The sequence below is a fragment of the Schistocerca nitens genome, chromosome 1 (assembly GCF_023898315.1).
Source record: "Schistocerca nitens isolate TAMUIC-IGC-003100 chromosome 1, iqSchNite1.1, whole genome shotgun sequence".
In the NCBI taxonomy this organism is placed as follows: domain Eukaryota; kingdom Metazoa; phylum Arthropoda; class Insecta; order Orthoptera; family Acrididae; genus Schistocerca; species Schistocerca nitens.
This window is the reverse complement of record NC_064614.1, coordinates 264,884,561-264,909,276: the sequence shown is the minus strand read 5'-3', so window position 1 is coordinate 264,909,276 and position 24,716 is coordinate 264,884,561.

Here is a 24,716-nt window from a genome sequence, read left to right as displayed (position 1 = left end):
TTTTCAAGGATGGCATCACAATTTGCTTTCCCCCCCCCCCCACTCCCCCCCCCCCCCCCGCCTCCCACACACACACAGATGTGTGGAAAATAATCTGCAGCATTGCAATAAAGCACGATAATGCCCAAGAGTGGCCAGGTGAATTAAATAATCACTAAATAACGAAATAAAGTGTTTGTTTCAAAGTAAAAGGAAAATCACTGCCATAAAGAAAATACCTGTGTTTGACGAAAAAATTTTTTTATAATTTTTTGTTTGACTGTTTTCAAATCGCTTACAACATTGCGTAATTACTAGAAAATTTCTTTTTCCCACTTGTGCATAGTTCCGCGTAGTGAATATAAATTTTCAGTTGTGGTGTCATAAATTTTAATGCAGTATGTTATGCACAATAGTTATTGTTCGCTGTGCTATTCCGATCATAAAATGTAAATTATACTGAAACATACATTACTGGAAAAAGGAAAATGGCTGTCTCTATAGATGTAACCTACAAACATAGCATATGTGTGGGCTACTGGCGAAAATGCAGTAAAGGCAATAATTGAGAGCATTCACCTTTGTAGCTGCGAGGTCAACGCGGTGGATTGCTGACCATATGTGACCGGGTCGTGTTGGAGATCACTCGGAAACTGGGTGTTTTATTGTCTTTACGTTCGTATCGTCATAACTGACATTACGCTATCCAGATGGCTGTAAGGCCACATTCCGAAAGCCAATAAATTAAAAAATCAAAGAATAAAGTATTCAGAACGGTATGTTCGGAACAGGGTAGGAAACATGTTCAGAACACGGGTATACTGACCTGCTTGTAACACTGTTGGACTTAGTGACAGAAGGGCCTTAGTTTCGAGCTCAGTAATGGTTTAGTTAATACTGTTGATATGCCAGGACGACGTCGAGGTTCGAAGTTTTTTCAATTAAAACAATTTCAGTAAGATTTTGTTGTGAGACTCTTGGAGGATGGATACCATCCGAGGAATAGGAAGTGAAACATAAGGTATGTTTCAGTTTTGACCTAGTGGTCCAAGAAAAGCGTTAGTTGTCAAGGTTAAGGCAGTGACATGCAGATTCACGCTTATACCGCCGTATAAGAGACAGCTGAGACCATTAGGAACCGTCTGCTGGAAGCTGAGCTACAAACATGGACTGAACTGTTTCTTTTCACGCACTGCCGTACCACTCGCCATTGATGACGTAGCGAGAGAGGCACCATACGGCATATCTGTATTTAGTGAAGAGAGAAGACTGCTCTGACGTTAGTGACAGTCAATGCGAATCAATCAAGAGAACTGCTGCTTCTCGTCGTATACCAGGGAGCTGCATATACAACCAACTCAGGGCATCATGGTGTGGGATACAGTAATCTACAACGACTTCACACCTCTAGTATTCACTGAAGATAACAGAACAAGGTCGAAAACGCGTGAACATGTTCGAGCCCATTTTGTCGATGTTCCAGAGTCAGGGTGCTGTAACGAACTACCTACACTGTCCTCTCGTCTCCCATCTCGTTCTCCAAGATTTTCATCTACTTCCCTGACAGCCACAGTATCCAGACATGAGCCTCACTGATCGTTATGGTACGTTAATAGACAGCATATGGCTTGGTATATATTACCGACATCGTTTGATCAATTTTGACTATAGCTAAAAGTAAATAGGTAAGATGACATATTACCGACATCGTTTGATCAATTTTGACTATAGCTAAAAGTAAATAGGTAAGATGACTTCCATTCCTTCTATATTTATACCTACATATGATTGCAGGACTGCGTCGTCGCTAGAATTGGCCATACCATACATGGATGCAATTATCTAATACAACTGGTGTATATATACTCACGAGAAAAAGTCGCAACATCAAGAAGAGATGGTAGGCGTTTTCTACATCTGAAAGATGATGACTCTTCAAATTTCGCGCCAGTCGCATGAGAGTGACAGTAGTAGCACCAGTATGAGGACGCAAGTCAGATTTACTTTATAAATACATGCTGTAAATGTTGTGAGTGTTAATTAACTTTGAGATTGGACGTGGTGACTTGATGTTAGTCAAGAATGCCTTTAAGGCGCCAAAGATGCCGTTATCAACACCTCGCTGAGTTTGAACGAGGTCGTGTGACAGGGCTACGAGAAGCTGGATGTACCTTTTGCGATACTGCAGAAAGACTTAGCAGGAATGTAGCCACTCTACGTAATTGCTGGCAGCCGTGTTGCGTTCCCTGGCAAAAGGGAACGCAACACTTGTATCCCATACTTCGAAGAACTGTAGGCGAATACTGTATGAAATATATATCACTTTAACGTGTCACACACTTTCAACACAACATACACGCCAACAGGACTGCCGACTGAAGATAAGATGGCCAACAGTTTGTGACGTCACGTGCCAATATGGCCGCTGTGCGTAGGCCTTGTATCTAGAAGGCTTTAGCTGGACGCCCTTTTGCGTGCATTCCACTGACCCGAGCCATAGCCATTTGCCACTTCGGTGGTGTCAAGCGAGTATTCATTGGAGGGCAGGGTGGAGATTTTTTATGTTTTCAGATGAAAGCTGGTTCTGTCTCAGTACCAGAGATGACGGGTTTTGCTTAGAAGGAGGTGAGTTGATGATATGCGACCTACCTGTCTGCGTGCTAGACACACTGGACCTACACCTGGAGTTACAATCTGGAGTCAGATTTCGTGTGAAACCAGGAACACTGTCGTGGTTATCCACCCACCCTTACAGCTAATTTGTGCGTCAGTCTGGTGATTCGATCTGTTGTCCTGCCATTCATGAACAGCATTCCAGGGGGTGTTTTCTAACAGGATAACGCTCGTCCGCGTACCGCTGTCGCAATCAAGCATGCTCTATGAGTGTCGATATGTTGCGTTGGCCTTCTCGATCACCAGATCCGTCTCCAGCCGAGCACATATTGGACATCATCGCGTGAACTCCAGCGTCATCCACAAACAGCATTCACCGTGCCCGTATTGACTGACCAAGCGCAACAGGCATGAATACCATCTCACGAACTGACATCCGGCATGTGCAACACAATGCGTGCACGTTTGCACGCTTGAATTCAGCATTCTAGCGGTTATATTAATTTTTCCTTTTTTTTCTTTTTTTGAGAATTTCAGCACTTTCTTACGTCTTAGAGCACTTTATGTGTATCGAAAAATTCTATATGAGTTTCAGGGAGAAACGGCATTTTTATGAATTATCGTTCTTCTGACTGGTTTGGTATTGCCCGCCACGGAAGGAAGGAAGATTAACGTCCTGTCGGCAGCGAAGTCATTAGAGGCGGTGCACAGGCCAGGATTACGAAAGGATGGGGGAGAAAATCAGCCGTGCCATTTCCAAAGGATCGAGCCTGACATTTGCCTGGAGCGTTTTAGAGAAATCTAGGATAACCTAAATCTGGATGTCAGGGCAGACATCTGAATTGTCTTCCTCTCGAATGCGAGTCCAGTGTCCTAACCACTGCGCCGTCTCGCTCAGTGGCCTGCCACCATTTCGTCTCAAGTGTCAACATTTTCATCTTAGAGTAGCAATTACGCCCTGCGTCCTAAATTATTTGTTGAGTGTATTCCAACCTCCGTCTTCCCCTACAGTCTTTTCCCTCTCCAGCTACCTCTAAAAACGTGGAAGTTATTCTCCGATGTCTTAACACATCCTGTCATCGTGTCCCTCCATTCTGTCAGTGTTTTCCGTATGTCCCTTTCTTTCCCGATTCTGTAGAGAACCTTATCAGTCCACCTAATTTTCAATATTCTTCTATAGCACCACATCACATCTGTTCCGGTTTCCTCACAGTCCATGAGTCAATATCATGCGATGCTGTGCTCCAAAAATACGTCAGAAATTTATTCCTCAGGTTAAGCCCCACATTTGATACTAATAGACTTCTTTTGGCCAGAAGTGCTCTTTTTGCCTGTGCCAGTCTACTTTGTATATCCACGTTGCTTAGTCCGTCATAGGTTATTTTACTTCCAAAGTATCAGAATTCCTTCGTCTACTTCCCGATCTCCAATTTTGATGTTAATCGCTGATGTCATTTCTACTACTCCTCATTACTTCCGTCTTTCTTTGGCTTATCTCAATCCGTACTCTGACTGTCCATTCCATTCAACAGATCCTCTAATTCTTACTCTCTTTCACTGAGCGTTCCGTCCTTTGGCGTGCAATCTTATTGTTACCTTTTTGTTCTTGTACATATCGAATAGTACCATCTTTCACTATAGCTTACTCCTTTCTTCTCAGGATTTCAAATATCTTGCACCATTTTACGTTCTCGAATGCTTTTTCTTGGTCGTTAAATCCAATAAAGGTATCTTTATTTTTCTTCGCCGTGCTTCAGTTATCAAGCGCAACGTCTGAACTGCGTCTGCGGTGCTTTCTTCAGCCTCTAGATATCCATATAGGCCTCTTCTAAAGATTTCCATGTCGATCTTTTCTGGACGGCCTACATCCAGTTTCCGCCTGCACGTCGTTAGGTGTTGTCCCTCTACGTCTTCAGAAGACGTGCGTCACGTTTCTTCGACTCCCTCGGACGCCACGGCGTCAGCGTTTTGGTCCATCCGAAATTGCTAATGACTATGTCTCTTCCCCAACGGCGCATCAGCCTGGCTATCCTCTCGACAACGCCATAAATCTCCGTTCTTCTCCTTATCTGTTCGTCTTCGATCCTGTTCCTCAGACTTATCCTAAGCATTGCTCTCCGTATTGTCCTTTGACAGACCTGCAGTCAATTTGTGCAACTTTTTGTAATTGACATTCTTTCGAACCTGTATGTTCTTACAGGCAGCAAGCATATGTCCTAAATCTTCCTTTGTAGGGTATCTATAGGTATAGTCGATTTACAGAGAATGTAACCAAGTTTCTTGAATGCCCTTCAGGAGCGATCGATTCGCTGGGTGATACCTGCTACCTCGTTATTTTCCCAAGCTGGATTTTATGTTCCAGATAAATGTATTCAGTTTCTACTCCCACAGCATGGTTTTTGATGGAGACCTTGTCAAGGCTAATGACTTTGGTCCTTTGAAGGTTAATTTTAAAGCCTGGGAAGCATCTTTGAGTTCTCATATCACTTTTGAAAGTTCGGTCCCGTCTCAAACGTGGGTGTAGCATGAGACTGGGCGACAGGGATAGTGAGAAGGGCCTAGGTGAGAGGCAGACTTGGCCTGGCTACAGTGTTAAATCCCTTATTATAAAAGATGAGGATTGGAAGGAGACTTGAAATTATGTTAAGAAGCGGTTTGCAACATCAGTTTATTCAGAAACAGTGTTCACTTCTACTCTGTTGCATTGATCGTGAGTTACCCACGAAAATACCAAGTATTAGTACAGAGACGGTGCTTGCACCGTTCCGTCCCCCCCGTAAATAGAAATACTAAAAAAGGTAGGAAGATTTTTCTGCTTAGCAAAAGTGACAAAAAGCATATTTCAGAGTACTTGACGGCTCAACACAAGTTTTATCTCAAGTACAGATAGTGTTGAGGATCAGTGGACAAAGTCCAAAACCATTGTAAAAATATGCATTAGATGAGTATGTGCCAAACAAGATTGTAAGAGATGGAAAAGAGCCAACGTGGTACAACAAATCAAGCAACGGGAACTTCACAGCAAACATAAACATAGCCAAAGCCTTGGAGACAAACAAAAATTACACGAAGCAAACTGTAGTGTGAGGAGGGCTATACGAGAGGCGTTCAACAAATTCGAGAAAGTAAAGTTCTATGTCCTGACCTGGCGGAAAATCCTAAGAAATTTTGGTCTTATGTCAAACAAAATGGTACTGAAACAGAGGATGACAAACTAAAGGCCAAAATACTAAATGGCTTTTTCCAAAGCTGTTTCACGGAGGAAGACTGCACTGTAGTTCCCTCTCTTGATTGTCGCACAGATGACAAAATGGTAGCTATCGAAATAGATGACAAAAGGATAGAAAAACAATTAAAATCGCTCAAAAGAGGAAAGGCCGCTGGACCTGATGGGATACCAGTTCGATTTTTCACACAGTACGCGAATGAACTTGCCCCCTTCTTGCAGCGGTGTACCGTAGGTCTCTAAAGAGCGTAGCGTTCCAAAAGATTGGAAAAAGGTACAGGTTATCCCCGTTTTCGAGAAGGGACGTCGAACAGATGTACAGAACTATAGACCTATTTCTCTAACATCCATCAGTTGTAGAATTTTGGAACACGTATTATGTTCCAGTATAATGACTTTTCTGGAGACTAGAAATCTACTCTGTAGGAATCAGCATGGGTTTCGAAAAAGACGATCATGTGATATCCAGCTCGCGCTATTCATCCACGAGACTCAGAGGGCCATAGAAAGGGGTCCCCAGGTAGATGCCGTGTTTCTTGACTTCCGCAAGGCGTTTGATACAGTTCCCCACAGTCGTTTAATGAACAAAGTAAGAGCATATCGACTATAAGACCAATTGTGTGATTGGATTGAAGAGTTCCTAGATAACAGAACACTGCATGGCATTCTCAATGGAGATAACTCTTCCGAAGTAAGAGTGATTTCAGGTGTGCCGCAGGGGAGTGTCGTAGGACCGTTGCTATTCACAATATATATAAATGACCTCGTGGATAACATCGGAAGTTCACTGAGGCTTTTTGCGGATGATGCTGTGGTATATCGAGAGGAAAATTATACTGAAATTCAGGAGGATCTGCAGCGAATTGACGCATGGTGCAGGGAATGGCAATTGAATCTCAATGTAGACAAGTGTAATGTGCTAAGAATACAGAGAAAGAAAGATCCTTAATCATTTAGCTACAATATAGCAGGTCAGCAACTGGAGACAGTTAATTCCATAAATTATCTGGGAGTAGGCATTAGGAGTGATTTAAAATGGAATGACCATACAAAATTAATCGTCGGTAAAGACGCCAGACTGATGTTCATTGGAAGAATCCTAAGGAAACAAAGGAAGTAGGTTACAGTACACTTGTTCGCCCACTGCTTGAATACTGCTCACCGGTGTGGGATCCGTACCACATAGGGTTGACAGAAGAGAGAGAGAGAAGATCCAAAGGAGAACAGCGCGCTTCGTTACAGGATCATTTAGTAATCGCGAAAGCGTTACGGACATGATAGATAAACTCCAGTGGAAGACTCTGCAAGAGATACGCTCAGTATCCCGGTACGGGCATTTGTTGAAGTTTCGGGAACATACCTTCACTGAGGAGTCAAGCAGTATATTGCTCTCTCCTACGTATATCTCGCGAAGGGACCATGAGGATAAAATCAGAGAGATTAGAGCCCACACAGAGGCATACCGACAATCCTTCTTTCCACGAACAATACGAGACTGGAATAGAAGGGAGAACCGATAGAGGTACTCAAGGTACCCTCCGCCACACAACGTCAGGTGGCTTGCGGAGTATGGATGTCGATGTAGATGAAACGACACTGTTACTATGACCCGCACGCACGCCACACAGATTGACTCAACTTCTCGCTTATGATCCCATCAGCTGTGCTTGTAATAATGTAGCTACTTCTGACAAGCCATGTGTGCTGAGCCGGTTCGATAACATTTATTATTTGGCGTTTCCCCCCACCCCCCACCCCACCCCCCTCCCTGTCCCCATTTTCTAATGTACACTGTCACCCGCATCAGTATTCACCACTACTAGTCATATGCACTGTGTACAAATCTTAGACTAGGGCGCCTCTTGGTGCTCCAAGCGTACACTAATAACTGCGATACGCCTTATTTATAAATCTTCACACTTATGGTGCCTCTGGCGCCCCTCACAGCTTGGTGCCCGAAGCAGCGCCTTGCGTCGCTTTGGTCTTAAACCTGTGCAGCTACTGATACCCCTGTTTTAGCCCTGCCTGATCCGTGCTACCTCTATACACCTCGTGCGGAGCGTCCCGCTCACCTGCTCTCTGGCCGTTACTCTGCTTCCTAATCTGCTCTTTGTCCCATAGCGCCGTGCTGCCCGAGTTCTATTCGTAGTATTCCCCTCTATTCGAAATTTTCCCTCGTTATCCTGACTGTCCCTAATACGACGCGATCCCGAAGACGCGCCGCCATTTCATTGGCTTTAATTGTGCATTGTCTTCAGTATGTTCTTCGGGTGCTGGGCGGAAGGAGACAGGCGTCTCTTCTTACATGGTCACAGACTGCTTCCTAGGCCTGTCATTGGCTGCTCATGACGTGTGGGTGTCCCTCCCGAACACCCTCTTTCTCCCTGTCTCTCTCCTCCCACACTCTCCGTCCAGTTATACTACATGTGCTGTGTGCCTAGTTCACTTAGAGCCGTGTCTGTTAACGGGGTCGTGTAATGTCCTTGTTTATAGTGTAATCGCTCGATGGACTGGCGCCTGCATCCAGCAGATTGTTATGGCTATGCTGCAATACTGCGCCTGGCTCCTTGTCGTCATCGGCCTCGTGATTACACCGCAATACTTCGACGACGTACCTTACTCTATAGCCGTTACTCTTTCCTCAAAATACCTGGATTTTTCAAAAATCGTTCAAATGGCTCTAAGCACTATGGGACTTAACATCTGAGGTCATCAGTCCCCTAGACTTAGAAATACTTAAACCTAACTAACCTAAGGACACCACACACATCCACGCCCGATACAGGATTCGAAACTGCGACCGTAGCAGCAGCGTGGTTCCGGACTGAAGCACCTGGAACCGCTCGGCCACAGCGGCCGTCTTGGACTTTTCTTTGTGGATGCTACAGTTCTTTTGCGTCGCAGCTAAAGAGGATGATATCGTCTGCCAAGTGAAGATGGTCGAGACGTTTTCCATCTATGTCAAATTGAACGTGAATAAAAACGCAAACAGCTGTTAAGTGTTTCTTTATTCTCGACCAGTTCCGCTGCGTTAAAGCAGCATCTTCCGGTGGTCCTACACTGAATGGAAAGCATCCTTTTAATCTATATGTTTAAAAAAAATTAAGGTCAACCAATAAAAGTAAACCTAAGTAAACGTACTTACAGTATTGTGATACAGATTAGCACACGGAGACGTCGCCATCATTCGTAGTCACATAATTCAACGCCATGAAGAGGGGGAGTCATCAACAAATAATAACCGGCAGAGCATCGGGGCGAATAGCACACGGAATGACGCACTATGACAAAAAGAACTGTAACTAATGTAATGAATGGGATTGAAATATAAGACAAGAGGCATAAATTAAGATACCGTCAGTGGAGCGTCTGTTTGAGGAACGTAATCCATTAGCCAGCACCTTTGCTACGAACATAAAAACCCTCAGAAGCGTAATTTACGCAAGATTAAAAATCGGGAAGAGAGAATTGATTAAGCTGTTGGGCCTACATCTGCACCCATGCGGAAACTGAATGCAGATGCACTAACCGTATACAAACCTTATAAGGTTACACGCTTTATTTCAGGCACTTATGACCGATGACCTCGCTGTTTGGTCCCCTCCCCCAAAACTGTGTGCTGGACCGAGACTCGAAATCGGGACCTTTGCCTTTCGTGGACAAGTGCTCTGCCATCTGAGCCACCCAAGCACGACTCACGGCCCGTCCCGTTCTGTCAGTACCTCGTCTCCTACCTTCCAAACTTCACAAAAACTCTTCTGCGAACCTTGCAGAACTAGCACTTCTGGATGAAAAGATATTGTGGAAACATGGCTTAGCCACAGCCTGAGGGATGTTTGCAGAATGAGATTTTCATTCTGCAGCGGAGTGTGCGCTGATACGAAACTTCCTCAGGTGGTAGAGCACTTGCCCGCGAAAGGCAAAGGTCCCGAGTTCGAGTCTCGGTCCGGCACACAGTTTTAATCTGCCAGGAAGTTTCATATCAGCGCACACTCCGCTGCAGAGTGAAAATCTCATTCTGGTATTTTGTGACTGTGTATGCCCCGTTTCGCAGAGTTGTGCGCTTAAGGGTGACTTCGAGCTGGTCTAATTAAGATGTTCCCGGAAACTTGTTTCAAATAACTTACCATTCTGACCCATACATCCCCTTGGACAATCACCACATTGATACTATAAAGACCGGACGCATCAAATTTACTACCTGTAGAACGCATCAAATTTACTACCTGTAGAACGTACTCTGCGCCTGTATTTATAGCCAATGGTCTGAGGTATAAAATACACACGACACATTTTTTTTCCCTCTTAGGCTGGCATCAATATTCTCTGAAATCATACCATAGTATGAGAGTCTTTGGTAACCATGGGCCTCAGAGTTTCTTCCATCTTTGTTGACACCTTTCGTTGCTAGTACCTTTACTTTTCCTACACCCAAACTGATCGTCATTAGCTAACAGATCCTCAGTTTTCTTTTGCATTCTTCTGTATATTATTCTCGGCAAGGTCATAAGAGCTCCAATAGAATTAAGGGGACGTACCGGTAAAATTTCAACCAGTCACAAAAAAATCGCAGGGAAATGAAAATTTGTTTCACAGCATATGTTGGCATGCTGAATTCAGTGGGTAAATCCAATTTGCAAAATAAAATATTTTTCAAACGTTTTGATTTTTGAGTTTTGAAAAAAATCCATATTTTTTTTTTCAAATCCATACGTGGAGTTGTTGGTCATCACGGAATATATTCACAAAAAATGTTGCATGTCATAAAGTTTTAAAATTGACGGAGGAGTAGCGGTTTTTCTTTTCAGCCATTCAGATTTTTTCAAATTACTTGAAGTATAGTGACGTTTTTAAGTTATTAAAATTCTGAATTTATAATACGTGAGAAGAATTTAGCGTAAAATGGAATTGCTACAGTACACAACGTTTGGCCCAATTTGAGGGAAAAATAAATAAAAGACGACTCGATATGTTTGAAAATTGTATTCTTTATTTTCAGTTTACATATTAGATCACACGATCCCGTCATCGCTGCGTCCGTAAAGGTATGTCGTCGGCAGAATGTATAGTTGGCCATGCGGAATGAAAGTGTCTTTTCTGGCAGCCACGCGACGTTGTGTCATCAGTCGCCGGGCTTCCGCGTCGCTTTAGAGTTCGTAGACGGCAGGGGCTTTAGCGCTGGAGTGAATGCATGTATCGTGGTATGAATAAAGTTATGCAAAGTAATTAGCTGCGTTCGAATGTTGATCACCTGCTAGCCCCAAGAATCTCACACCCCGTCGCGACCCATCCTTGATCACCTTGATCAGAAACCTCCATAAATATGTACTTTCCATTTCACAATGGAGTCCACCGGGAACGTAAATACCCATGTCTGGAAAATGCAAAAAAATTTAAATTATAGTTACAGTTATTTATTCACGCTGAATTCGGATGTACATATAGATTGGGCACATATACACTGAAGCGCCAAAGAAACTGCTATAGGCATGCGTATTCAAATAGAGATAAGTAAACAGGCAGAATACGGCTCTGCGGTCGGCAACGCCTATATAAGACAAGTGCCTGGCGCAGTTGTTCGATCGGTTACTGCTGCTACAATGGCAGATTATCAAGATTTAAGTGAGTTTGAACGTGGTGTTATAATCGGCGATCAATGGGACACAGCATCTCCGAGGTAGCATGAAGTGAGGGTTTTCCCATACGACCATTTCACGAGTGTACCGTGAATATCAGGGATACGGTGAAACATCAAATCTCCGACATCCCCGAGGCCGAAAAAAAGGTCCTGCAAGAACGGGACCAACCACGACTGAAGAGAATAGTTCAACGTCACAGAAGTGCAACCCTTCCGCAAATTGCTGCAGATTTCAATCCTGGGCCATTAACAAGTGTCAGCGAGCGAGCCATTCAACGAAAAATCATCGATGTGAGCTTTAGGAGCCGAAGGCCCACTCGTGTACCCTAGCAGACTGCGCGATACAAAGCTTTATGCCTTGCCTGGGCCCGTCAACAGTGACATTGGAAAAAATGGAAATTTGTGGTAAGTTCTATGGGACCAAGCTGCTGAGGTCTTCGGTCCCTAGGCTTACACACTACTTAATCTAACTTAAACTGACTTACGCTAAGGACAACACACATACCCATGCCCAAGGGAGGACTCGAACCTCCAACGGGGGGAAGCCGCGCGAACCGTTGCAAAGCGCCTTAGACCGCACGGCTACCCCGCGTGGCAGCGACATTGGACTGTTGATGACTGGAAACATGTTGCATGGTCGGAAGAATCTCGTTTCAAATTGTATCGAGTGGATGGACGAGTATGGGTCCATATCGCGTCGTCTTGCGGCATTTATGTGTGCTCGCGGGGGACATTCTCGATGTTAGGCAGGTGTACCAGTTTCTTTGGCTCTTCAGCGTAGATTAGGCACATATAAATATACGATTACGTATGTATATAATGATCATGCACATATACAGACACATTCATATAAAATTAATGTTACAGTCAAATTTCTGCACTGAACATAACTATCTAGTGCTGGAAAAGTAATTGTACTTCAACTTAAAAAAAAAAAAAAAAAAAAACCTTGAAAATGGCCACAATAAAAATATGATACTCCATTGCCAATTTTAAACATTTTTCGCTCAACTTTTTTTGTGAATACATTCCACGATATCCGCTCCACGTATGGATTTGAAAAAACATTGGTTGTTTTTTCAAAACTTAAAAATCAAAAAGTATGAAAAACATTTTATCTTCGTAAATCCATGGTTGAAATGGAGGACACTGGGACGTCAGCTGGTATAAATTTATATTAAAAATGAATAATTCCTCCAGTTGTATTTAAGGTGTCGATTTTATTTTGGCAACTAGTTTCAACGTTGTAACAACGTCATCTTCACGCCCATACACTTGTTGATGTCAACTGCGTGCGGCTGATACTAGAAGTCAGTGGTTACTATCCACCTTCCACACGGAGCACGTCCGTATCTCTCCACTGACTTCTAGTATCAGCCGCACGCAGTTGACGTCAACAAGTGTATGGGCCCGAAGATGATGTTGTTACAACGTTGAAACTAGTTGCCAAAATAAAATCGACACCTTAAATACAGCTGGAGGAATTTCTTCATTTTTAATATAGAAAAACAGTTTGTTTAGCAATTTGGATTTGCTAACTGAATTCAGCCCGCCAAGGTACGTTACGAAACAAATTTTCAGCACCCTGCAATTTTTTTACGGCCGGCTTGAAATTTCACCCGTACGTCCCCTTAACACTTTCGCTGCTGCGTCACAAGAAACCACGAGCCAGTGCGGCTGACGCTGATAAGCGTGCGCGCTCACTGTCGGATTGCTGTCTAGTTGCAGCATCAAAGCTAGCATCAAAGCGTGTAAAATTTTGTTTTGTGTGGTCAGTTGTCGAACGTATATTGTTCGTAATGGCGGCTAATGAACCGACACCAGGACCTTCCTACGTGAAAAGGAGCAGGAAAAGAGTTAAAATGACAGAGAAACTGTTACTTAGTGTACTAGACGACAGTGATTTTCTGTCTAGTGAGGACGATGCATACCACAGAGATTGTCATTTAGAGGCTGCAGAAGAATTGCAGTGTGATGATAGCGCAGAAGCACAGCTTTCGAATCTGTTTCGTGACAGTTCCGAATCTGACGATACGGATCACGACGATTGTGTGGAAATCGACGACGAAAAAGTAATGCATCTAAGGTGTCATCATTAAGTCAGTATCGAACACGATCCTACAGATCTTACAAGGTCTTGACGTCGGCCTGTAGCTCAGGTGTGCTTAGGAGCGTCGGCTCCGAGCGGTACCTGCCGTTTCAGAGTGTTACCGGCTCTCACTCTCACGTTTCCGGGCCGCACTGGAGAGTTGCGCACCTGCACCGATGCCGCAGCGAAAGTGTTAATGCGCTGTACTGTCCTGACGAAGGAACTGTGGCTGGCTCCCCTGCGACCCGGGCGGCTGTGCGTGAGGTCGGCGAGAGATCCGACGCGGACGCTGCCCCGGCCCGGCGCGGCCGCGGGCGATCTCGCGGTGTGAGTCACGCGGCGAAGCGAGGCGAGGCGAGGCGCCGATCGTAAAGTGCGCAGATTTACGGCCGGCCGGCCGGCCCCGCAGCCAGCGAGCTCGCCGCTCTAATCGCTTCCTCACGCTTCGACATGACGCAAATCGTTTCCTAGCCAGGCGCGGCGCTTTCTGCTTGCGCCTCTCCCCCTCCCCGCACAACCGATACTTTTCCTTGTCGTGAAATTTACGCTCGACCTCCGGCTAATATTTCATCCCGTCGTCTGGCGTATCAAGTCGTAACGCATTCTACATAATCACCATATTTCACAGTTGCGTAAATGAGACCGGTCAGAATTTAGAGGTAGACATTTGTACGTCTTTCAAGAAAATATGACGAGGTACAATAAATAAATATCTCACAATACATCTACATCCGCACTCTGAAACTCACAGTGAAGTGCATGGCAGAGGGTACTTCCCATTGTACCAGTTATTACACTGATCAACCGGAAAATTACGACTACCGATCTAGCATATAGCCACTCTCCTGCAAAAAGATGCCGATTGGGAGGCGCTCCATCTTGTTGCCAAATAAAGTTTTCAGGTGGACCTTCTAATTGGGGAAGGAGGCATTCTTGCGATATGTTCAGATAAACCACCCCTGTTGCGGTAGCTTCAGTCAAATAAAATAGCTCGTTCACTTGACGTCAGGTACAGCGCAGAATGCGTTGAACTTTCGGACTCTCTTTGATACTGTTCGTGTTCATGAGGATCTTATGATCCCCCAGATATGAACACTATAGCTATTTAGCTTCTCAGTTAGATGAAAAGTTGCCTCATCACTGAACACCACACGATCACGAAAGGAGGAGGAGATAGTGTTTAACGTCCCGTCGACGACGAGGTCATTAGGGACGGAGCACAAGATCGGATTGGCGAAGGATGGGGAAGGAACTGGCCGTGTTCTTTCAAAGGAACCATCCCGGCATTTGCCTGAAGCGTTTTTAGGGAAATCACGGAAAACTTAAATCAGGATGACTGGGCTTGTGTTCGAACCGTTGACCTCCTGAATGCGAGTCCAGTTATCAAGAAAATAATCTTCCCGCTGCATCACTTGACTTATAAAGCTACAACGTACACCATAGCCATCTGGCATGTACCAACTGTACCCTGTATCGATGCCTGCGTAATGTTTTCTTAAAACCTTCCACCCTGTCGTTTTTTGCCACTGAAATTCAAGACATGCCTTCCGAACACACTTCCTGAGACTATGAAGGCAAAATGCTCTGATACTTTCAACACCCTCCTCTGCTTTTCCCTTTACCCACAAATCCGGTCATTTCGAATTGATTATTATAACTAAAGTACGGCAACTCACAAAGATCGAGAGTAGTCTGTAATTAAACGCGCAGCACCGAAACTGGCTAGACATTCTAAAGTGTTAAGGCAGAACCGATTTATGCGGGAAAAAACAGTTCTACTTTTGGACACGAGGTGCAAATAAGGCGCTGTGAATGTGTTCAGTGTGAGCACCGGAGACGTCGAAGAGATGCTGTGCAGCGCCATATTGCTAGCTGGTCGCCAAAACTGGAACTATTTTTTTTTCCAGCGTCAATCGGTTCCGAATTAACATATTAGTATGTCTACCAAGTTTCGGTGTGGCGCGATAACTACAGCCCACACTGCACCTCTGTGAGAAGCTGCACTTTAATTATAACCACCACGTATCATCGGCGGATGTTTCTACCGCATGGGGGATCACAACTAAACTTTAAACGAAACGCAAATTGAACTGAAATTACAGATTCACTGTTAGCAAACTGCAGAATACAAAACACTTTACCCTCAGGAGTCGCCATTTCGCGTCTGTGGTTATGTGGTGCTGCTAGCGGGAAAAGAACCAGGTACTCGCGTGTGCGCTTCTCTGAAACTTTGTCAATTACTCTTTAGTTGTGACACAACCGACATATTACAACGCTTAAAGATGATACAGTTAAATGTATAACTAGGACGTTCTTTTGTGGACACCCTCTACTACAATCCCCTACGTATCGCTGTCGCAGGGATCGAGAGGACAAGATTAATTACAGCGCGCTTAGTGGCGTTTAAACATCCCATTTACCGCGTTACATACTCACCCCTAAAGACGAACGCGTTAACGCGCCGCTTGTGGGCTTTCGGGAGGCGAGACTGCTCCATAGCGAATCCGCCTCTCGGATTAACGACGAGGGCTGGTCATCCGACTAATCTGTACGTAGTTTTTCAAGTTTCCCATATCGCACTAGGTTAAAAATGGCTCTGAGCACTATGGGACTCAACTGCTTTGGTCATCAGTCCCCTAGAACTTAGAACTACTTAAACCTAACTAACCTAAGGACATCACACACATCCATGCCCGAGGCAGGATTCGAACCTGCGACCGTAGCAGTCGCACGGTTCCGGACTGCGCGCCTAGAACCGCGAGACCACCGCGGCCGGCTGCACTAGGTTAACACGGGGCTGATACCCACTTGGCGCCTCAGTTACACGTTAGACAAACGTAGGAAACATTAACGCACTTGAACTTGAGGTTTACTGTAGATGCAGACAGATAGTGTACACAGAATCCGTGCCGAGGCATGTGGCCACCAACTCTCACTAAGATTGCCAAAAACCCGTGTAACAATGCCGACACAGAAGACAATGGCATACTGAATTGCCAAAACTGGTAGCGAAAACAAAATAAAATAACTCCTTAATTTGCACGGACATGTGGCTAATTCCGTTGTTGAATATTTAACCAGCCGCTGTCCCACGTCCACAATGGGTCAACATAGACAGAAGAGAATATATATGAAGGTCGTATCTGTTCCCGAAAGAACGGATACCATTGATGACAGTGCAGTTGCTCCAGAATGAAATGATAATTAAATCGACACCCTAGCTGCAAACAGGCGTTGATATACATCATTGGGGTCATGTTGCCCTCGGTGGCTCAGATGAATAGAGCGTCCGCCATGTAAGCAGGAGATCTACATCTACATCCATACTCCGCAAGCCACCTGACGGTGTGTGGCGGAGGGTACCCTGAGTACCTCTATCGGTTCTCCCTTCTATTCCAGTCTCGTATCGTTCGCGGAAAGAAGGATTGTCGGTATGCCTCTGTGTGGGTTCTAATGTCTCTGATTTTATCCTCATGGTCTCTTCGCGAGATATACGTAGGAGGGAGAAATACACTGCTTGACTCGTCGGTGAAGTTATATTCTCGAAACTTCAACAAAAGCCCGTACCGAGCTACTGAGCGTCTCCCCTGCAGTCTTCCACTGGAGTTTATCTATCATCTCCGTAACGCTTTCGCGATTACTAAATGATCCTGTAACGAAGCGCGCTGCTCTCCGTTGGATCTTCTCTATCTGTTCTATCAACCCCACCTGGTACGGATCCCACACTGGTGAGCAGCATTCAAGCAGTGGGCGGACAAGCGTACTTCCTTTGTTTTCGGATTGCATTTCCTTAGGATTCTTGCAATGAATCTCAGTCTGGCATCTGCTTTACCGACGATCAAGTTTATATGATCATTCCATTTTAAATCACTCCTAATGCGTACTCCCAGATAATTTATGGAATTAACTGCTTCCAGTTGCTGACCTGCTATATTGTAGCTAAACGATAAGGGATCTTTCTTTCTATGTATTCGCAGCACATTACACTTGTCTACATTGAGATTCAATTGCCATTCCCTGCACCATGCGTCAATTCGCTGCAGATCCTCGTACATTTCAGTACAATTTTCCATTGTTAGAACCTCTCGATATACCACAGCATCATCCGAAAAAACCCTCAGTGAACTTCCGATGTCATCCACAAGGTCATTTATGTATATTGTGAATAGCAATAGATCCCGGGTTCGAGTCCCGGTCGGGGCACACATTTTCAACATGTCCCCAATGATGTGTATAAACGCCTGTTTGGAGCTAGGGTGTCGATTTAATTAGCATTACAGAAGAGAATGGTTGGAAAAAGGCGAGAAATAAGAAGAAGTTTGTTCCCGCGTTCCGTAAAACATACACTAATCAGCCAGAACATTATGACCAACTACATAATAGCCGGTATGTCCACCTTTGGTACGGATAACAGCGGCGACGCGTCCTGGCAAGGAAGCAATGAAGCTTTGGTACGGCGCTGAAGGGTGCTGGCACCACATTTGCACACACAAGTCACCTAATTCCCGCAAACTCCGGGGTGGGAGGCCATGAGCCCTGACGTCCCGTTGTCACATTCCAGATCGATCGGTTTCAGATCTGGCGTGTTGGGTGGCCAGCACACCAAATGGCACTCGCCACTGTGTTCCTCGAAGCACTCAATCACACTCCTAGCCTTGTGACAGGGCTCATTACCTCGTTGAAAAATGCCACTGTCGTCGTGAAACACGATCGTCATGAAGCTGCGTATGTGTTCTCAACTAGTGTACGATAATCCTCGGCCGTCGTGGTGCCTTGCACGCGCTCCAGTGGACCCGTGGATGCCCACGTGAATGTTCCCCAGAACATCATGGAGAAGCCGCCTGCTTATCTCCGTCCCGCAGTACAGGTGTCGAGAAGCTGTTCTTCTGGAAAAGGACGGATTCGCGTCTTCCCATCGGCATGATGAAGTAGGTTTCATCAGACCATGCAACGCTCTGCCCCTGGTCCAACGCCCAGTGCCGACGGTCAAGTGCCCATTTCAGTCGTAGTTGCCGACGTCGTGGTGTTGACACTGGCACATGCATGGGTCGTCGGCTGTGGAGGCCCATCATCGGGAGCATTCGATGTACTGTGTTCAGACACACTTGTACTTTGCCCAGCATTAAAGTATGATGTTGGTTCCGACACAGTTCGCCACCCGTCTTGTTTTACCAGTGTGCCCATCGTACGACATTCGACATCTGTAATGAGGGATGGCCGCTCAATCCCACGACGTCCGGACGTGGTTTCACCTTCGCTTCGCCGCGTGTTGAAGCCACTAAGCACAGCACTCCTCGAACACTCGACAAGTCGTGCAGTGTCCGAAATGCTTGTGCCAAGCCTCCGGGCCGTCCCAATGTGCCATCGGTCAGACGCAGATGGATCACGCGCCTTCCTCACTCTACACACGGACACCACGCGCATAGTGCGTGTGTCTGACACGAAATCATTCCACGCCAGGTGACGCTGCTATCGCCTGGAGGGGTTTATATCGGTGGCAATGGTTAACACGACAGTTCTTTACCGCTGGCCTCCACGTTTTCCTGGCCTCACACCATGCGATTTTTTCCTTTGGGACTTTATAAAAGATCGTATCTACATTCCGCTACTACGCAATTATTTGCCAGAGTTGAGACATAGAACTACGAGGCTATTACTTACCTTACCCCAGACGTGTTAACCAAAATATGGGAAGAATTGGATATCAGGTTGGATGTGTGCCGTATAACTAAAGGTACACTAATTGAAGCTTTATAAGAAAAACTAGGTTAGTTTGCATTCAGTTTGACATATAGCTTGTTGTAAATAGTCTAAATTAAACTACTATGATGTAATGTTGAAACTGGAACACCCATCATTTAAGGTCGGTTGTTGAAACTTTGTGAGTAGGCTTTCTCAGGATAGTGTACGTCTATTGCCTAGTCTCTGTAAGTTCAGTTTCTTCAGCATCTCTGTGGCTCTCTCCCACGGGTCAAACAAACCGGGATCCACGTTATTCTCATATACAGTGTTTGACTGACAGCTTGTTTGGGACAGTACTTCTTTGTTTGCTGTGTAGTACCTACAACTCCTTTTCGATTCGTACTGTTCTCCTGATGTAGTTGATATAGCAAATGCCACTGAATACGGAATTAACAAATACAGGCTTTCTTAACAAAGTATGAAAGTACAAAGATTGTCCAGAAAGTAAGTTCCGATCGGTCGTGAAACGGAAACTACACTGAAAACCAAAAATTTTTTATTTGCAACGTTTCGCTACACCTTCCAGCTACTTGTCTACATAGTCGCCGCTCCGACTTAAACATCTGTCGTAGCGTTGTACCAACTTTCCAATACCCTCGTCACAGTAGGCAGCCGCCTGTGGTTTCCACCAAATCTCTACTCTGGTCTGCACCTCGTTGTCTGTGCCAAATGTTATCTTCATAGCCAGCGGTCCACGTGAGCAAAGAGTTGAAAAAAACAGAGGGAGCCACTTCCGGACTGGACGGTTGGCGATAAAATACTTCCCATCGTAAATGCTGCAGGAACTTCACCATTGTCCTTGCTGTGTGCAGCCGAGAACTGTCATGAAGAACGAAAGCCATGACAGTTACGCTATGTGGGGATGCATGAAATCAGGCAAAATTTGTCGGCGGGCACCCTTACTTGGCGGGAGACATTATATACTCAGGCATCTTTACGTGCTCACTGTACGCTCATAACTGTATAGCGCAACTTGACGTGATCCGTGGGCGTACTAGGGACACGCTCAACACATCTGCGCAAAGCTTCATCGGATTTTCACTGTGGTTTCCATTTTGCGACCGATCAAAATGGTTCAAATGGCTCTGAGCACTATGGGACTCAACTGCTGTGGTCATCAGTCCCCTAGAACTTAGAACTACTTAAACCTAACTAACCTAAGGACATTACACACATCCATGCCCGAGGCAGGATTCGAACCTGCGACCGTAGCAGTCGCACGGTTCCGGACTTTTTTTTTTTTTTTTAGAGATGGGGCCCCTCCACGCCCGCACCAACGTGGTGACCAAACCAAAAGTTCTACTGTCACCTCCGTAAAACATGTTAGTTATCTAGTAAGTGGATCACAGGATGCTGGGCTGTGATGTTGTCCGTGCGTCTGGGTAAGGCTACGCATTAACACGGTCCATCAGGTGATAGATAGTGGACGAAACGCGAGTGAGGGTAGCGATTTGAAGAGCAGAGGGAAAAAAGTGCCATGGCTCGTGCCGTGGGAAAAAAACCTCTGCGACAGTGGGATGGGTAGTAAGAGCAGTAGTGGCTTACTAGCTGCGATAGCTCATGCAAGGTTGGATTTGTTAGTATGGGTATCATGCATCATTACCGTGACAAGCGATGGCGATGTATCCCAGTGGCTGCAGCTGCTACATTCCTGGAACATTCAAGATCGTTATACAGTGGGAGATCGGCCATAGATCGTCTCACTGTGTGGGGGATGTGTGGAGCTTGTTTGCATGCGGTGTACGGTACGGCTTCCCTGTGTGGTGCCAGTTCTTCGGCAGTGTATTTCAGCTGGATATCCAGTAATAGCGTCTGATTAACAGGGGCTCGCCTGTGCCGTTATGTTTGCGTATGCTTGGCCATAGATGTTATGCCCTTACAAGTATGTCTTTTGGTCTTTTATGTTTCCATCTATGGTTATGGTCGTAGTTCCCCAGATTCAGAATAAACGGGTTCTGCGAATGTCTGGAGTTTCTGTATAGTCTTGTGGTGAGTTTGTGGATTACCTCCGTGAGAGTCTCAAGTCGGTATTCCCGGTGAAGATCCGCGATGCGTGTGTATCGTGGAGCATTGCTTATGATTTTGAGTACTTTGTTTTGTATGAGCTGCAGACGGCGCAGGCGTGTAGGCGCAGCGTATCCCCAGACAGGAGCTGCGTACGTCATCAGGGGTCGGATAAGTGTCATGTACATGGACCTCGACACCCTTCTGTTCAGTGTGCTACGCCTGTTGAGCATAGGATAGAGCTGTTTGAGCCTCGCGCTAGCTCGGTTGGTCATGTGTTGTATGTGGTCCCCCCAGAGTAATTTCCGGTCCAGCCAGACGCCGAGGTATTTGACTTTCTCGCGGAAACGTATTGGACGTGCATGTAGGGTTATTGGTCTGCAGTAACGGTGTTTGCGCAGTTGCTTCGGTCTTCTAGTGAACAGAACGGCTTCGCACTTGTCGACGTTTACTCTAACACGCCATTTCTCCAACCAAGGCTCGGCCACTCTGAGTGCAGTCTGTAGGCGTGACGTAATGTTTGATGGTTTCCAATCTTGCGCAAGGATGGCTGTGTCATCCGCGTAGATTGCCATCATTGTGTTGTGTGTGGTTGGGAGATCGTTTATGTAGAGGTTAAACAGTAGGGGCCCTAGGATGCTTCCCTGGGGTACTCCCGCGTGTATACCGTGTCGTGTTGATTGTTTTCCCTGCACATCAGTGTTGAAACTCCTGTCTGTGAGGTATGAGTGTATTAGACGCAGCAGCCCGTCGGGGAATCCCGCGTCGCTGAGTTTGCGGATGAGGCCGTTGTGCCATAGATGGTCAAAAGCCTTTTCGATGTCCAGGAACACTGCCCCTGTAGCTTTGTTTATGTTGAAACCATGTGTTATATGTTCAACGACCCGTAGGAGTTGTTGTGTTGTGGAGTGGTGATTCCTGAAGCCGAATTGCTCCGGTCTCAGGATGTCATTTGTTATGCAGTGCCTAGTGATGCGTTTGAGAATCACCTTCTCAACAATCTTACTGAGCGAGCTCAGAAGGCTGATGGGTCGGTAATTTTGTGGGAGGCTGTGGTCTTTCCCCGGCTTCCTGAACATCAGGACCTTGGCCGTCTTCCAAAAGGCGGGGAAGTGTTGGTGTTTTAGTATGGCATTCGTTATGTGTGTTAGGTACTCAGTTGCTTTATCCGTGAACTCCTGGAGGACACGGTTTTGAATGCCATCATGACCAGGGGCTTTCCTAGCGGCGGAATGCATTATAGCCCAGGAGACTTCGGCTGTGCTAGCATGTCGAATGTCGTCGCGCGATGGTTGGGCTAGAATGCGTGTAACCTCTTGGTCAGAAGCAAGTGTGAACACTGGATCTGATGGTACCAGGTTCGGTGTGAATGACGCTGCGAGTGTTCGGGCCATTAGTTCTGCTTTCTCTTCCGCTGAGTATGCAGGTCCGTCGGGCCCTTGAAGCGTTGGGGTGTATATTTTTTCCCTGGTGAAGTGTCGGGCTAGTTGCCACACGCCAGGTCGTGTGGTGTCCAGCCCTTCGAGTTTTTGGTTCCACTGTTGTGTTCTATGTGTTTGTATTTTATCATGTATGATGCCCTGTAGTCTGTTAATGTGCCGTTTGAAGTACGGACGCCTGGTGCGCTGCCATTGTCTCCTGAGGCGATTCCTCATTGAGATTAGGCCCAGGATTTCCTGGGGCAGGGCCGCACTGCGTTGTTGTGAGGTGCGATCAGGTATGGTGCCTGCCATTGCGTCCTGGACGGCGTTAGTGAGGGTTTCTACTGCCTCGTCAATTTGTGCTGTTTCATTAATTTCGTGTATAGGTGGGATGTGGCTATCGAGCGTTTGCTTGAACCTTGTCCAATTCGCACGCCCGTAGTCCAACATCTTGCGTTGTTCCATGTGCTGCAGTGTTTCCTCAATGTATAGTATTACAGGTTGGTGGTTTGAGGGCAGATCGTTTTCAACGGCAACGTTGAGTGTCGTTGTAATGCCCTTGATGAGGGCCATGTCTATCACGTCTGGCCTGAGTCCCCTCTGATAGGGAATGTGCGTCGGTTCAGTCGGCGCTAGTATAATGTAGTTTCTGCCAAGTGAATGTTCGTACAGTTTTTTGCCGTTGGGATTTCGTATACGTGAATTCCATTCTGGGTGTTTTGCGTTCAGATCTCCAGCGACTATTACTCGCGGTGAGATGTTGAGTAATGTGCTGATATCACGTGTTGAAATGCCTACAGGGCTGTTGTATACCGATATCAGTGTGGTGTAGGCTCCGTTGAACTTGACTCTGACGGCCGTAGCCTCGATTTTTTCCAGTTCAGGGAGCTCTATGTTTGTGTGCTCAATGTCTTTGTGTATGACGATTGCAGTTCCACCTGCCACGGCGTCGCCCGGTCGGTCGGTACGATAGACACAGTAGCCAGGAAAGTTTAATTGTTTGTGCGGTTTAAGTTTAGTCTCGCTCAGTAGCGCGACAAGGATTCCCTTGCGCTCCATGAACGCGGCAAATTCTGCCCTTTTGTTGTGGATCGAGTCTGCATTCCAGAACAGGATCCGTGATAGTGTGTGCGGGTCTGCGTTATGGGCCAGGTGTGGTATATTATTCATGTAAGAGTGTGAAAGAGTGTTGTGATGGCAGTGTGTATGACAGCCCAGTATTGCCCGGGTTCGGCGCTCATGAGCTGGGTGATGAGTGTAGTGACGGCCATCAGCACCTTGGTAAGGATTTCAATGGTCGTGTGTCGGGGGAATAGTGTTTCCAATATTCCCCCAGGTGATGTGTTGGTGTTGGGTGTGGCAGCCTGAGGTGCTGTTGTGGGGTTAGCGGCCGCTTGTGCGGGTATTGGTGTGTTGTTTGGGGCGGCATTTGTGTTTTGTAACAGAGGTTGTGGCGCCTGCGTTACTTCTGTGGTGAGGGGGATGGTAGTGTGAGTTACAGTCTCGGTGTCTTGTTGACTGTTTTCCTGTGTGTTGCTGTTCTGTTGTTGCTGCGTGGCCTGTTGTGGTGATTTCGTGTTCCCCGCCCTGTGTTTGCGTGTACGTCTATTCCTCCTCTGGGCTTGGGGTTCGGGGGGTTCTTGTGTGGATGTGTTTTCCTGTATATGGTGCGTTTCTTCGCAGCTCGTGATTTCCGGGAGTGGGGTCGTGTTGTGCCCGGACTGCGCGCCTAGAACCGCGAGACCACCGCGGCCGGCGCGACCGATCAGAACTTACTTTCTGTAGACCGTAGTTTTCCCCATATCAATATACGAAGGCTACTTTAGTTTCGAAAAAATCAGTCTCCTACTATGCAATTAGTGATTGTGTTAGTCCTTTGCTACGTATTCATCCTTCATTGCGACACATGTTTTTTTTTTTTTTTTTTTTTTTTTTTTTTTTTTTTTTTTTTTTTGGGGTCACTTGAAGCCTTGGGGAAGACCATGGTTCCGGAAGCCGTCATTA